This window comes from Spodoptera frugiperda, chromosome 11, assembly GCF_023101765.2.
Source record: "Spodoptera frugiperda isolate SF20-4 chromosome 11, AGI-APGP_CSIRO_Sfru_2.0, whole genome shotgun sequence".
Taxonomy (NCBI): Eukaryota; Metazoa; Arthropoda; class Insecta; order Lepidoptera; family Noctuidae; genus Spodoptera; species Spodoptera frugiperda.
Window position 1 is genome coordinate 531,608 of NC_064222.1, and position 17,825 is coordinate 549,432.

General features: G+C 44.2%; 1 protein-coding gene across 2 annotated transcripts in view; it reads left to right on the forward strand.

Annotated features, from left to right (window-relative positions):
- Positions 1-17,825, forward strand: part of LOC118274534 (homeobox protein cut) — a 231,004-nt gene that overhangs the window by 71,998 nt on the left and 141,181 nt on the right. The window lies entirely within an intron of this gene.

A 17,825-nucleotide genomic window follows, 5' to 3' on the forward strand; every position in this document is an offset into this window, starting at 1 on the left:
AATGATCACAACACTGTGTTTTAACTTCACCTTACCCTGCGACCTGTGACTGCACGAATAAACTCCATCGTACACACAACGAACCAAGTCACTCTGGAATGCAACGACGTGACGTAGTTATTCGTAAATATTGGGAGTGTTGGATTATATTAGTGTGTTATCACCATCTTACAAAATACTTGATACCTTTTTATCGGTTCCCGGTAGTAATTTCCCGACGATCTTTTAAACTTGAGCGCACATTTAGGCCATCCATAATTCGAGCATTTGATCTCATTACAATGCAGCGCTTGCAGCGCCCATCCGCTATAATACGTGGAACATTTTTGCATGATCTAATCTCTACGCGGTGCAGCGCTGAAGCGCTATCGGATTCTGCAGCCGTCTCCCAAGACAAACGGTAGAAGGCCGCGACTTGAATAATTCATCCAAATCTGATCACGTGCTAGTTGCGCTAATATTTGTAGGAGCTCCGACTGCCGCCCCTCGCTACCGTTCGCGGACTGCCTCCGGGAAACTGTTTCACGACTCGCACATTATTTTAACGTAAAGCGTTTTATCAAATCAAAGCAGTTTTTGTTAACACACTTAATTATAAAAAGTTAAGTACTTAAAACTAATGTTTTAACAATAACAATGAACATAATGTGAGGCTTAGGTGGCCTCAGCACAGCCATACAGTACACGGCGACGGGGCGCAGGCAATGCGTGCACTCGGCGCAACAGCATCGCTACACAGGCCGAGCGAGCAGTGACCACCACACCACTACCCACATCCTACGGCAAGCAGTGCGAGGGCGCTATCTACCCATCGTATCAACTGACCGCATGAGAATCGTTTGATACCAACGACTTCATGCACCGACTGAATAAAACGGCATGTTTTCATTAATTGAAGTATTTCTTCTTACAAGTTGTGGATCTGTTGCCGTCAACATGTTTCCATTTCTCTACATATACCAAACCATTAACAAATTCATCTTCCAAATATAATAGCAAATACATACTTCTCTGTCTCTCTCTGAAATAATGATATGGCACGAATGTTAGACAACAGTAGTCGGCCGCGGCCCGGAGTCCACGCAGTTAATGCTGCGGCGCTCGATAGCTGCGCATATATAAATCCGTCCGTCTGACTGTGTCTCGTGGAACATACGCTCGGGACAACAAACTGCGGTCTGCTCTATGATTTATGTTTTAATTTATTTGCCGAACAATTGTTACTATGTTATTTTAATTGTATTTTGTTTTGTTCAAAGCGATATTATCCCGATGGGTTTGTTTTGGTCACTGCTGTTAACAACGTAAACAAATGAAAAATGTGTTTGTTGTTACAAAACAAGTTTGAAATGTTTGTGTAACGCTATCAAATGCGTTACCAGTCGAGTACATCCAAACACAAGGATTTAGTTCTACAGAAGCAGTTATTCTGTTGTTTTATATTGTGTTGTGAACAGAGGTAGGGATTACTCCACAAACCGTTGTTGGTTAAAGCGCGGCAGTAAACTAGCGCGCGGTGTGTAGCTGCGGCTCGGCGGCGACTCGCGCGCGATACGCTCGCGCTGCATGCTGGCGCGGCCGGTAATTGGATTAGCGCCGCACTACACAGCGACTAGTCGTACACTCGCACCGACCGATGCTTCGGTCAAATGACGCGTGAACTCTCGATCCAGCCATGATATCTGTAGGATTTTTATAGATATATATCTATATATATATATATATATATATATATATACATATATATCTATCTATATAAGTAATCTTTACAGTATTTTTACTTATCAGGATTCATCAGTAGACAGGAACTGCGGACTGATCCGAAGCTTCGGGTCAGTCCGCAGTTCAGTCAGTAGGAGTGTGTCACACCCTGCCCAAGGCGGGAAAATTTGTTGGATGATTTCCCCCACATTAAAAAGACAGGTCATTGATATTACGAAGAGCACACACAGATATCCTCTCCAGTTTTCATTAAAGATATGTCTCGTTATATATCAGAAGTCAAACAAAAATCATAATATTGTAAGACTATCTAGTCTACGGAGAGTACTCTTACAGTCAGCGCTGAACCGGCCCTCGACACCCATCTAAGTATACAACTTATTGTGGATAAAAAACAAACAACTTGTATATGTAGCACACACATGGTGTCACATGTGCCACGTGGGATGGTCTCGCTAACTTCCCTGCTGACTAGACAGCGCCACGGCCGTGGTCGGTGTGAGTGTCGGCCAGTGCAGGCCACTATCAAATCATATCACAGAGCTCGGTCAGCAGTGCCACGCGGTGGTTAACAGTTGTATCAGATAATGAGAGCCGTTGCGCCGGCTCAGCACTGGCGGTTGTGCTAACTCACAAATTAATTCCAACTCAGTATTATTGTGTCTATTGAAACACCAAGCGACCCCGCTAACAATCGCATCGAACATTGATCTAAAGTGTTAAATCCTCGTGGCTGCTATGTTGTTACTTTGGTTTTTGATATGTACCACTGTCTGTACCACATTTCCTGCGACACGTGCGGATAAAAGTAAAGAAGTAGCCACAACAACCTCCCGGAGTAACGCTGCGACACTCACGGACCCATCCACATTAGTATTCCTTGCAACGTTGGCAAATAACTTAACCGAACATCAATATATCACGTATTTGCGGCCATTTGCGATTCTTATATTTGAACAGATTCGTCCCAGCAAGTAAGGTCCATGTAGCTACGTAAATACGTAGCCGCGTAGCATTGCTACGGCGTAGCACGTGTCTACACAATTTTCTGTGGTGAAGTATTTAAGCAAAGTCACTATTTAAGCAGATGGAATGGCCATTTATTTTGTTTAAGTTCAACCGTAATTAATTTATTAACTAATTAAATGGTAATCCAATTTTGTATGAACTTTAGCCGGGTCCAACCTCGGTGCCTTTATGTTTAAAAAGGATTTTGAAGCTTTACTTCCGAGAATTAATTATATACGGTACATAAATACAACTATATTTTATATAGATTGTTGCGCAGTTTTTGTAAAATTACTGTAAATACTTGCTTTTGCTTTATTGAAAACTATTAGACTTAGTCTAAATAACTGTCAGCCACCATAATTGATTGAATCATCAAAATTTAACTGGAACCATAAATATAATAGTTTCTAATTGTCTGTTTCAAAACAATGCAATTACATGTATTTTCGAGTACTGAAATAACTGATGGTAATAATTTAACATGTTTTAAGAAGTGATCCGTTTGACCTGGCAGTGGCGGCTCTCCGCGATAAGCCGGCTAATCCTTTCCCTCGCGGAAAGAACCGAGCACTCTCTGAGGAGCGCAGGAGGCGAGCAGGCGGAGGCAGGACGTGGCTTATCTCGTTTGGTGAGGGAGTGCTCAGCGCCGGCGGCGGCTGTATGAGGGCAAGGGACGCCCACTTAGTAGCCATTGTTCCCAGTCATTGCGACATCTATATTATAGCCTCACCGGCACCGTGACCAACATGCGTGATGTTACTAACCATTGCTTCGGCACAGAGTATCATTTCTACTCGCGATTTCGTTGGGATGGAATAGTTATTTTGAACATATTTCAAGTTTATCCTCACAAAGTCTATCGTTTCAGATGAAGATCTCAACCAATGGAATATAAAAGTATATCAAACAGCCTGATGAACAAACATGCCATGTTCCACACTATTAGTCAACGAGTAATTAGTATTTTGATATAAACTTTCAAGCTTTCTGCCATACTCCCACTCCATACTCTCCTACCACTGTATGTTCCGATTCACGCGGAATATTTCATATAAATACATTTTTATCTTATATTTGAAGGCGATGGCTCTCCTTTACTATATTTTTAAAAGATCGCATCACTTCTTATTTCCGCATACTTTGTTTGTCTGCTCATGGAGGTATGATAACAGCAAGCGACTTTTCAAATAGAACAAGTTAAACAAAAATAAATTAATGTATATTTTAGAGAGTATAAAATATTGTTATTTCAAATGTTCAGTGCTTCGTAAACATTTGTGAGACAAAATTAAGTTATATTCATTGAACTGCTCAGCTTGTATTTGTGATCAAATGACTTACAGACGTCATCGTCCACATCACTACTGTGCACAGGTACACAGTGACACACCACTACTGTGCACAGGTATACAGTGACACATCACTACTGTGCACAGGTACACAGTGACACATCACTACTATTGATAGTTTATACTTTCAGGACTAGAGTCGGTATCTATCTAGTAACAAAGTAGACATTGCAATAGTTGGCCCAGTCACACAGCGCAGCAACAGCTGTACGCGCGGCGGGCGGCGGCGGGCGGCGGGCGGCGGCGCGGGGGCGGGGGGAGCTACCCAGTGACGAGGGATGACTTGATGATGTGTAGTTATCAAATGATTATGTTTGTTCTGTAGTTTCCTACTATTTATTAACCCACTAACTCGTAACCAACGGACCAGCAACTGTCGCCTGTGTGTATGTGTGAGTTTATATGTATACTGTGTAGTTGTGTGGTATATACGGTTATATTAAACGTTCCTGCGTGTTCACATTTAAAAGTAAGTACTAAAATAAGATTAACAGTCTGCCTTGTTGCTCGAAACGTGTGACCGAGAGGTCTCGGGTTAGATTTTCAGGTCGGGAAATATTTCGTTTTTTTTTTCAAAAATGTATCAGTAACATCTTTATTGCCGGGGCTCCGCGTGCACTCTCCGTCTTCAGAACGATCGATTCAACAAACTGTAATGTTTGATATGATTGAGCCGCGTGCTCATCTGTCACGTGTCACGTGCTGCTGAGATACCTACACATACATAGTATGCCCTGTCGAGGGGATCTCGATATATCTAAAGCTGCTGTACAATGTTCAATAAACTCGGAGCCGGTACCTTGTTACACAAGTTCCGTAGTTGTAGAGTAAAAGTCAGCCGACGGCGAGTTTGTATTGAGATCGCTTCAAGTGGAAGTCTCGTCGAGTCCACGCGGGGCCCGATGTCGAGAGCCGAGTAATCCGCCGCAGTAACAAATCCTTTTCAAGAAACTCCTTGCGGCGTGGGGAACTTGTTGATTTCATTGTCGTTATCCGTGACACAGACGTTGCTATCTCTGTACTTTAAACACAATGTCAATGTAATAGGGCAACAGTCACCTGTGACGTAAAGTCTTCCAGTACAAGTACTATCGACAGATACTCGAACATGTGTCATCCCCTGACGCGTGCAGTGAGCCGCGTCACTCCGCTCCAGTGTACCGCGAGCAGCACTAAGCCTGCTCTAACGCTGTTAATAGACTCCGGCTACGGTCGCAGTAAACCGGCGCCGTTTATAGCCGCCTGGAGTATTTATAGCCTGGAGTTAGAGCGCGAGTGGCGCGAGTGGTGGCGGTAACAGGTCACGTGGCCTGTCGTTGTTATTGGGTTTAACGTGTCAAATGAGTGCGCGCACGTGCCGCCATTGTGCGCGCCGGACGCGAACCGTTACACGCACCACATCGACTTGATGCCTTATCAACCACTCGGCCGGGTATGTGTCGCTGCCGCGCTAGGCTAAACAATGGGACAAGGACGCAATAAACTTGCTTTGTGATGTTAATACATCAATACACATCGATGATGATTCCGAACGTTATTTTAAGCTACAAACATTAACAATTAATTCCCAAATCTCGATCGATATTGAAGCACTGCTTCCGATGGTACAGCATGAAGTCAGCAGTCGTCGGTAGACAATCGATAAGTGCCAGTGATTAAGTAGGTATCGAGGAAATATCGGTGATTGCTGCACACAGGCGAGGCTAGCACCGGTGTTAATTGCAGGCCGACAGATGGCGTTGATTGACGAGGGTGCGCACCGCGGAGGATCAGCCCCGACAGACACACGACGTCACTCCCGCCGCGGAGGCGGACACCAACTGCTCGTGATTACTTCACTATCGGTAACAGTTACAGGAGAAATAAGCGAATCTATGCTTTGAGCTACCTAAATTAGGTGAAATTATAAGAATACTAAACTTACAGATACAGATTTCATTTTTATAGCGTTAACGCTGCGGTGCGTCACTTTTAGTAAGTTCGTGTAGTCGTGCCTTTATCTGTGTACCTCTACACCTCGTTACCTCTCACGTTTAGTGACAACAAGTATTTTATTAGTTCGCTCACCTTAGCTGCATAATGGCGCCCTCTTCTGATAAATATTTATGAACAAAGTTATTTAATTTAGATCCTCTGTCCACCCGCTGTATAATGCGCACCACCAACTTCCACCCGCCGCCGCCGCGGCCGGTCCCGGCGGCGGCGGCACGCGGTGCTGCGCGACACAGCGCCGCGTGGCACGCCGCTACAACTTCGGCATGTCGCGTCGTACTTGTGTGTTGTTTCGCTCTCCGTGCGAGTTGAGCCTTCTCTTCCGCGAACTTTGTAAAAATCCACCAAGATGCATCTGTTGGGAAAAACTGCAACAGTGCACCAGTTCAGCGGGAACTGTGTTATCTTAAAACTTTGTGAAGTGCTCTGTTTGTAGAAATGTTCCACTTACATGACATGCCATCGCACATATAGGTACCCTCTTTATACTACACAGGTATATTTTACTTGGTTGTAGTGCTCACTGAACCAACGACGTATGTTGGACTAAGAGCCGTGCGGTTATTAGTGCATTAACGTTGATATCATTAGATAATGATCATCCATTCCTGGGAAAACTTTTAGGTAATGGAAAAATAATGAAAACGGCTTGATTGTAAAACAACAATAGTATTAGGGGCGTTGTATGAATGTTGTAGTGTAATGGTATCTCCTGTGTTCGCGCGCTGTGGCGGGCGGAGCTAGCAGCGCGGCGCATTATCTGATGGCGGCTACATTAGCATGCCGCGCGCACTACAAAGGATGACGCCAACGCGGCCGGAGTGACGAGTTAAAGCTTTTAACACTTAATTATAGCTGTTGTTGCCGAGATAGGAGCAGCCTGCGGCCTCCGGGAGGTGACCCGGCGCGACTGCTGGTTGTCGCGGATTGTGTTACTTTCTGTTACTGATCTTCGTACCATGGTTGCTTGTATATAAGTCTGGTGCTTTATGACGTAACATGAGGATTTTGTTCAACTTGCTTCACAATCACTTCAATCAATTGATTGACCGTTCTATTTAACACTAGTTTTTGCCCGCGACTCCATCAGCGTATAGCGCGTCTCCTTCGTTTTTGAAAAAAGGGTACGGTACGGCCCGCAATTTTCTTTACCACCTTCATTTGTTTAAGTTAGGTGACATCCTTAAAACTTTGTCCTAAGTTAAAATACTATGCTAAAAGCCCCATCAAAATCGGTTAGGTCAAACCTGAGATAATCGCGTACAAACAAACAAACATACATATATACTACTGAGAACAATATTATTTTGAAACACACACACATTAAAATTAATAATCTGTGAGTTCTGAGTAAATTTTAAGAATAAATAGAAATAATTGCATTAGATTTCAAACGATTCGGTATTCTGAATATACTAGTGACCGAAATACATAATAAATATGTAGCCGAGTAACAAATAACATTACTGTATAAACCACAGAATCCAGTAAACAGTTGGAATGTACTAATGACACTTTTAAGGTACTGCATAGCTTCTATCGCGGGCCTTGAGCGTGGAGACCGAATCCAGAAATTCCGTAACGAAAACAACCTAATACCCCCTACTCTTAGAACAATTTGACAGTTCATAATTTATCAGTGACGCCGTCTAGCAGCTTGACAAAAAAGTTCGACCAAAACTTAACAAGTGGCGTTACTATCGCATATGTTCTAAAAATGTATTATATTGAAGAATTATTATCGTAACATAACAATTATACGCTAATAATTAATTTAAGAATAATCACGTACTTCTTTTATCTTAAGAATTAAATTAATTATTTAATTTTAACTACCTGTCACAAATTTCAACTGACAATACAATAATTCCGAATTTTAAAATGGCTGCTACGTTTTTACGTCCGGTGTGTGAGGGATTAGTTTGACGGTTGACGGGTTAATGACTTTTTGAAATATGCTATGCAATAGCTTAACCGCGGCAGTTTCCGAGTGCCGCTTTTTTTAAGGGGATAAATCAACCAATCTCTTTTTCCCGCCTAGGGTGAGGCGAAAGGGAGTGTCCGAACCAGCCCGTCCGGAAACTGTATAATATCTATTGATGTCGCACGCAAAGCTAACTAAAGACTTAGTACTAACTACTGCGATATCAAGGTAACCCGAGGCAGACGTCACGATGCCGACAGTGATTACATTGAGGTACGACTCCCGGGCAGTGACGCACACATTTGTTGCGAAGTAGTTCGCGCGCACTGTTGGACTGTGTCAGCGAACTAACGCGAGCCAATCAACTGTAACGGATAGCCCGTGTCCGGCCTGTCCGGCCCGTCACGGCGCGGCCGGCCGGCGTTATTTGTGATACAGCAACACCTGCGACTAATACTAACTAGCTACCTGGGATTGAAAAAATGCTTTTCCACTTTGTCACGTAAAACGAGACAGCTATGTGATTATTTTTCTCGAAGTCGAAGTGAACCAGAGAACGCCTCCAACCGTACAGTCACTGACTAGGATCTGTTCGGTCACCGGACAACAGCCGAGAACTGAGCTGCTCACTCGTACTTATTTAGTAAAATGATGCGATTAATGCAAACTGCCCCGTGCACAGGGCCCCCGTGTCTACTACTCACGGCTCGCCCTCGCCGTCCGTGTTCCTCGTGTGTTCGTGTTGCTCGTCTCACGTCTGTGGCATCCGGCCGGCGGCTGATTGTGTCCGGATATGAGCCGGAGTGCACGTGACGCCACCACCAGTGCCACTGCCACCAACAAATCCAATATCAATACTAAAAGGGTAGAAAACAAACAAGTGAATACAATTTACAGCGCAATACTTACATAAATGCGCTGCCTGCCTAATTGAACTAAATGATTGCCTCATTGGTCGAGTGGTCGCAAGTGTGACTACCGGACCAGGAGTCTCGGGTTCGATTTCCGGGTCGGGCAAAGTATTACCGGGTTTTTTTTTCGGTATTTCGAAAATTTCTCAGTAGTGAATTGTGTCCAATGTAAGGCAATAGGTACACTCCCTATTATATCGGACTTATAACACAAATGGTTAAATGTTCATGTTCAGTACATTGGCAATACGTGTCGTAATGAGCACCTCCGCCTACCCCTTCAGGGATAAAAGGCGTGACGTTGCATGAATTGACCGTTGCACGACTTAGTAGATCATGAATACGTTGAGAAGACTTGGAATAAAAATGTTAGATCTTGTCATTCCGGGAACGTAAGTCGAGCGAGACGACGTCCGACGCGCGGCACCCGGCAAACGGATTTCATGCTTAGGGTAAGCGGCACGGTGACCGTGACGGCGCTCCAACCGGACTCCGGCGAGCATTGGCGGACACTGGTGGACACTGGCGGACTCTGGCGGACACTGGCGGACACTGGCGGAAACTGGCAGACACTGGCGGATACTGGCGGACACTGGCGGACACTGGCGGACACTGGCGGACACTGGCGGCCAATGGACGAGGAAAGTAGTCACGTGCTGCAACTTTCCTCGTATAGTAAGCCGTAACAGGCGTTGCGCCGTGGGGGCTCCGGAGTTGGTCTACTGAGAGGACTTGGTGCCCCTTACAGGTATTGAGGGTGGCCACCCTTGGTGGGGTGGTTTTAGTGAGGTAAAAATCCCACAATCTACTGTAATGTCCAAAAGGCGCATTTTTAAAGTTTGTCCACGTATGCGTGAGTGTTCTTACAACGTTGTATTTGTTTATGTTATGTAGCGCTGAATAAATATGTGCGCGGTGTAAGGTATGCAAGTGGTGAACGCATCCATTTCTCGAAGACATCGTGTTATATGGAGCGAGGCGCGCGGTGAGAGCGGTGTTGTGTCGCTCTGAAAGCAAACGATAAGTACGTGCAGCCTGCATTTGTTTCCACTCGCACGGAAGCTTACTGCCGTATTAATCTTGCGTTATTTTATGCACGGCGTGGCATAGTGTGCCGTTTGCAATAACATTATCTTGGTATGTGAAAGCGATGCATCTATTTGTAGCTTCAGGTACAAGTTTGACAAGTTGTTGTACAGTGCACGCGAGGGTAGCTCCTTCATAATGTGCAATAGAGCACGTGGGAGGTGCAGCTGACCGAGCCAGTGCGGCCGACGGCACGGTGCGCCGGACTTTGTGCCTGAATATTGTAGTACCGGGAGCGACCGCGGCCGGCCGCCAGGAGCTGCTTCCTTCCTACTGGTCACTACAAGGGGAACATTCATTATATTACTTCATGTGTACACTTCATGCTGAGCGTTACACTGCTGGAATCAAGTAGATAATCCACGCAAGTCCATTACAAAAGGTTAACGTTATACGTTGTGATTACAATGAGAATGAGTAAGAAATGCTGCCTCGCTATTCACGCCTCACGCAGAAGTACCACCGGCAGTGCAGACGTGGACCTTCTGCCTCACGCCGCGTGGCGTGCGCTGTTTGCTCGGCTCCAATTACAACTCAATGAATGTTAAACAGCCGCTCTCTCCGCGAGCCACTCACTCGTGCACGTTAACTATTTTCGTTTAGAATGTAAAACTGTAGCGATTGTTCAACATTCCATCTTTATGCACGTTTTGCTAAAGAATATGTTGATGTTCGCTCGTGTAATCTGAAGCTTAAATTGAGAACAATGTTCCGGGCCACCGGCTTCGTAAATAATGTAACGTTGCGTTTTTGCTCACTTACTTTGTTCCACGGTGGCTAGGTACACGCGAACGTAGTAATCAGGGAATTAAATAATACGTATTTAAACACACGGACAGCAATTTAGTATTTATAATATTATTTCTATGTTTGGTCACACTTTACTTAGTACAAGAGTATCTCACGGCCTACAAGCCATCCCAGTAGTTAAACAAATAGTATACACGTGTGTATGTGTGTATGCGCGTGTGAGCAAGTAACTTCAACTGTTGCGAGTAGGAAGTGGATTCATCTATTTGTAGCTGTCAACAAAGGTCATACTCGGAGTGAGTGCTGGAGACTTGGAGTCGTTAGTTCGTCGCGGGCGGAGCTTGATTGATGGCGCGACGACAACACGTCGGGACTCGCACACATACATACATACACACGTACAACACTAGTCCATTGTTTCACGTAACTACATACATATAATATTATGTATTGCGAGATGAATAGCAGGGCACGACAATGAAACCATGTACAGCAATGTAGTGCTGAGCCCATATCAAGCGCAGCACTGCACACTGGCGCGTGCGCCGGGACTCTGTCAGCGAACCTCCGCGAGTTAATTATACAATAAATGATGGCCACTAATAAACAATAAATATCGGCGAGGTCCGAGCTCGGGACAAAAGTTGTTTCTCAAGTATATTAGCTCGTCCCCGGAGCCTATTAACCCGCGGCGCGCCGCCACGCGGCCACATAAAACTTGTTATTGGAGCCCCGCACCCCGCACCCCGCACCCCACACCCGCCCACTACTACATCTCATACACGTCTACTCTACTGCTGTTTTGGGGTAGTAACTCATTCATTCAGTCATTCAAATTTCGTTTCTAACAATCCGTCACCTGAAATCTTACTCGTACGACTCTGAAAGTTTCAGCGAGCGTAGCTGGAAACCACACGCACGATTATTCCCAAGGCCGCGCGCTTGATCTGTCAACTGTGTGAACTTGGCAGTATCAGGAATGAGATCTGTTCTTTTTGTTGCTCTCGCAACAGCTTCATGAAAGTAAAACAAGCGATAAGCCCCGACACTGCTTGCAGGCAATCAATCGCGCCCCACGCGGCGCCGCACGTGGAGCTCACCAGTGACAAATATTTGCATTTCAAATAGACTTGTTTGTGAACACAATCTTTTATCGATACTACAAACGTTCGTGTACGAGACAAAGAACATCACTCACATAAACAATCCGTATTTTTTGCCATAAAACGTTTTACGTCCGCAATTGAGAGCAAAGCTATTCTTCCGTATGGTGACGTCACGGGTGGCGTTAGCGAGCCTCCGGCGATCGATTCAATGTAAAGTTTGGCGTGATTTATCGGCGTGACGGCACGACACACGCGCCCGCTCTCTCACTGCCGCGTACGGCAAAGGAAATTAAAATTTTTGCATGATTCGGCAAAAGCGCTCGCCCGGCCACGGAAAATTACGACTTAGGCCTTAAAGCGAACGATCGCGGGAAATATATGGACTGCGATCGGTTCGTAATGACTTCCACAAAACTCCCTAAACCCCTACGGTCATCGCTTTTCGCCTTATTTATTTTTTCAAAGGTTTTCCCCAATTTTATTTCTATTTACAGCCGCTCGGCAGCAGCACGCCGGCGACCCTACAACGTCGGACTCCGCGGGGAGTTGTCGCGGCTGTTGAACAACGATACGTACCGCCGGCAACACACCGCCGCACACAGCGCCTGTATGTGTCGCACGTAGCGCGTTCATATCGGAACTACAAAATATTCCGGCAGGATCACTTACACTCGGGATGGACAAAACACTACTAAACCCTTCGGTATTCGTAAAACGTATCCACAATTACTTAGTGGATATGTAATCGAATGAAAACTGTATTGCGGGTATTCTATTTCATTTAACGATATCGAGAATAAGGTAGGCTCGATAAACAGGGATACGTGTCGGAGTCGGAATAAGTCAAGCTACTGTACTAGTATAGTTGAGAGGCGAATGCGCTTCGATTGACAACAAATAATATATTTATAAGTACGTACCCCACTACAATCCTACTTAATCTTCTTAAAACGCCACATCCATTCCCATACAAAGCCTAAATAATGGTTCACAGAAATAAATGGTGAACAAATGAATGCAATGCTGCTCGAATGTTTCCTTTCAAATGATAACAGTGGCTTGTGCTTGACACAAACGCTGGGAAATAAAGAATAAACGGTTGTTTGGCCACAAAAACTAGCGAAAAATACAATCAAAAAGCTTGTCACAAAAATAGGTCATGTGTGCACGAGTGCGCTAAATACGTCTAGTACAACGTGACACGGGAGCGCGCACTGCGATTATGTAAATATGCCTTATTGCCAGTTTGTGGCGGCGGACTGCTGTTGGCTCAGTAACACACACACACACACATGGAACTAAGCTACCTCTTCCGGCATAGTATTGGTCGTGTTCCAATCACAGGCTACTGGGATATCTTAGACAATGTTGGCGCTCCTTGTCTGTGTACATACCCGCAGGCAAGTCGTCACGTAGGCCGTACAATCGGGAGTGCGGTCACGATCCAGGCCAATTCTATCAGCGCGCGTGACACTCTCGGCAGTGTCGACGACTCGTAACCAGCCTCACAATACTGCCACCTACATATATGACAAATCATAATTTACTTGAGAATAAGGAGCCGGCTTCATTTAACATGCGGATCAAATGATTGCGGCTGTGAACAGAAAACGTGATGATACAATTCACTTCGGGTGCGGGTTTATTAATTGTGTGGGAGCGCACACTGTCGGCCATGTGCACAAATATAGCGACGTGTTCCGTGTCAGCAGTAGACAAGCTTTGTGTCAGTGTGTCCTCGACACCGCGGGCGCACTCAGCTCCCACCTGCCACGTCACGAGCTCATCCTGTGGGCACCGAGGGTCAGCCATACGTCGGTGTAACGCCAACTGTACTGCAGTTCATCAATTATGCACCTTAAACTGGGACCGAAAGTAACAAAATCATTGTGCACATGATGCCGCGGAACGTCGACTGATATATGTGTATGTTTTTGTATGAGTGTATGTGCGTGTGTATGTAAGGACTTGGAGTCAGCAGCTGGTGACCTAGTTGGATGTGCGCCTCTGTCACATATCTGCGCCAATTAGTATTCGCCGCGATTAAACATTTCATTAAGCGCAGACGTATCGACACGCCGCCGCCGGCCGCCGCGCGCTACTTGCCCGACTGTGCTGTAGTCTGTCTGCTGCACTGTACTCAATGTGCTTTCATTTAAAATTATATTATATTTCGTCTCACCATCCACTCGGAGGCACTTTTAAAATGACAAATCAGAGAGTCGTCAAACATCAAACTCCCAAACGCATGTTTGTTTATTTAATAAAATTGTGAAATGTCTATTATGTGACTCCAATGTACCGCAACCAGTGGACAAAGTATATAAACAAGTATCTTCTAATTCAAAATCTATTATGATGTATGGGTTCATTAAATGTTTCCCAATAAGTATCAATTAGTGTAATAAGCCAATATCGTCACGTTGATTGCCTTCATTTATTACTCTCGACTGTAGTACCACAAGACGAGCGTGAAGTTGTGCCATTACCCGAAAGATGGCGCCTCGGCCCTGCAGACTGATCGAACTACACTTCCAAAGTGTCATTCAATTAATAAGTGAATGTCGGAGGGAATCAATCAGTTCCCGCCGACCGCCAAGTTCACGAGCGGCGCGCGGTGGAGCGGCGCGCGGCTTCATTTACTCTAAAGATATGTTTTACTCCTTTTTTTCTGACAAATTGCTGTCGGTTTTTATCTATTGGAATTAAAGTTATTTTGCTTCTGATGAAGATAAATTAATGCTTCGATTTTGACATCCTTAACCTATTCACTTTATAAACATGTACTTTGTACTATGAATGACCCGCACGTACTAATGGAGTAATTATCGCCGGCGGACTGTACGACGCAACGTGCCCGAGCTACGTACAATGTTTATAAAGTGTGCTCATTGTCACACTCCGACGCTGTGGCTACAGATGTTTTTTTCTAAATGGGACAAGCCCGCCACGACCTCCCATACCGCTGAAACTCCTGTAAGCCAGGATCTACAGTAGATACTACTTTAGGGAACAGAGAGTAAAGTTCCCTAAGAAAAGGAGGATCCTCCGACCAGGCGAGGTGTTCAGCCTGGCGGGCTTTCTGCCCAACTGTTGTTCGTTGGGATTTTCTATCCGTGTTAATTCGCATGTAAACTTCATATGTGCGATGCAGGATATTTGTGACGTCATCCATTGATTTTTTCGTCGATAGTCTATGTGCGACATCTGTCATCTGTCAACTGTCACTTGTCAGTGTCGCCACATCACTCCCCCCCCAAGACCGGAGGTCGATCCTGTTGAGACGGCTGTCGATGCTTGAGATGAGCGGTGCCAGAGCCAGATATTTGCCTTTTAACAGATATTTGCTTGAACATAATTATCGTTGGGAGTGATCCGTGCAATGACTCTAAACTACTTGGAATCAAGTAATGAATAATACTACTGTAATCGCTAGTATTGTAGCGACCATTTGTGGCACAAACTGCAAAGCTGCAAGAATAAAGAGTTTTCTCCTAGAGAATTGTCAGACAATAGAAAGTTTAGCAGTAAAATATAAAATGTTCCGGCAGCGGCCAGCTATTGGCTCGATACAAAGACATGCCGCACGCCAATCCATTGTCTTATCGCGGCGCGCTCGAGATTTATTTGAAAGTAGCGGTAAGTAGCGACCGCACGGAACATTCCTGTAACAGCTGTCGTGGATTTATTTCACTACAACTTGAACTGCACACGGCCCTCTGATTTAATATTGCATCATGAAATTACGATAGTAGGTGAAATATACGTACCGTATAGATTATTTTTCATTTTGTTATAAACAACGACTAGCAACCCAAAAATTAGTCGGTCCGATATCAAATCCAACGTTTTGCGTGTAATCAGCAAGAGTTATATTATGTACTTACTAATGAGACTTAATAAAATGTTGGATGCGTAGCACTTCGTAGCAAATGTTGGGTGCGTAGCACTTCGTAGCAAATGTTGGATGCGTAGCACTTCGTAGCAAATGCTACGATGTGTAGCACTTCGAAAAAAACGCTACGATGTGGTACGAAAGATAACGTAACGTCTCGCCTTTAATCCCCGAAGAGGTAGGCAGAGGTGCACATTATGACACATAATGCCAATGTTCACCCACATTTCACAATTTATGTTGTAAGTCCCATGTAATAGGTGGTGAGCCTATTGCCATATACCGGGCACATTTCCCGACTCCGTGCTACAACTGAGAATTTTTTGAAAAACCGAAAAAAGCCCAGTAATACTTCGCCTGACCCGGGAATCGAACCCGAGACCCCTTTGCCCGGCAGTCGCACTTACAACCACTCGGCAAACGAGGCAGTCAGCATAGAAACATTTATATTGAAGGACAGACAATGAACAACGTGCAAGCAGTGTTGATACTTAATACATATTGTGGCGTAGCAATTCGTCTCAAATTAGTCGCATTATGTAGTGTGTACGCGATGGGATCTCCCCGACAATCGCAGCGCGTTGTATCCGCGACACATCACCTCGTCTCCACACATCTGGGTTAAGTTCTCTCGCACTGCCAGAGTTTGTCAGATCGTTATACTATAAATATTCGATAAATATCTATAAAGGAAACACAAGTTTTGAGTATTTTTACTAAACAAATATTAATGCATAGAAAATCTGGGGGCACGGTAGTGCCCCCGCCAAGACGATGCCAAGCAAGCGCAAGCGCAATTGTACCTTTTCGCGAAGCGCTTCGTCGTAGAACCTTCATAACTTGAGTTGGGTTATACCAGATAAACAAAATTTCAGGATAAATGTCGTGGTAGACTTAATAAACCTCTGAAGTGTTCAATTGCATAGCTCTTATACTTTAGATTTTATTGATATCTAAAATACCCCGATTTCGACTACTCACTGAGGTCAACAAAAATAAGGTACCTGAAGTATAGAAAATGAAATTTGGTATGTAAGCTAGTATTATACCCAAACAACAAAAAAATCCTAAAACTTGGAACTTTTACCCCCCAACCCCTTAAACTAGTGAGACCTTCGCAACTTTTGACGCTAGATCTGAATGCGGCCGCGGAGGGGTAAAAATGCTGAAATAGGGAAACTTAATTCCCTATTTCCTGCTTGAGATCGTATACACAAGTACATAAACACAAACTTTTCAGAAATCAAAACATTATCCGATGTGGTACTTAGAAAGAATAACGTATTACTACCTTCAATCGGTAAGTGTAGGCATTAATCAATTACTTTTGAACATAAGCATGTAAGTGATAGTATGCGCCAATAGATGCCTGCCCCCTCGTCCCCGCGCAGTAGCTACGTCAAATAATCGGCCCGTCAGCGAGCGCGGCACCCGAACGCGGGCAGACGCGCGAGGGCAGACGTCCGACGGTTGTCTCGTTGAACTGAAAAATTTTCGGAATATTTCGGTGATTTAAAAGTTTGCTATCGCGGAGAAAAAAAATTTGCCTAATATTTAATTGTTAGTAGTTTAGTAAGTAAAGGTTTAGATACTAGTGTTTTAATTTTCATTGATAAAAAGTATTAGGATTACGTTTGCAATTTTCTTATAAATTTAGTAGTTTAGTAGGTGAAGGTTTAGTTAGGTACTAGTGTTTTAATTTTCATTGATAAAAAGTATTAGCATTACGTTTGCAACTTTTCTCACAAATTTAATTAAGAAATTCAAAGATTGAATAAGTAGGTATTTGCAATTAAGTAGTATAGGTTAGTAGGTATAATATGTTTATAGTTGTTTATGTAGGTACGACTTAGAAATATACCCCAAAAAAAGAAAGAAAAAATGAGCGACAAAAAAATACTTGTATTTGTCGCTCATTTTATCTTTCTATCATAAGCAACCTACAAAGAGAAATGAAATCCCACAAAAACATTTCATGTTAAATGTTGCCAAGACGAGACCATATAGCTCGCACTGTCAAAAAGTAATCAGATCCCGTGTAGAGACATCTAACCCTCATCCCAGACCTAAATCGATAAA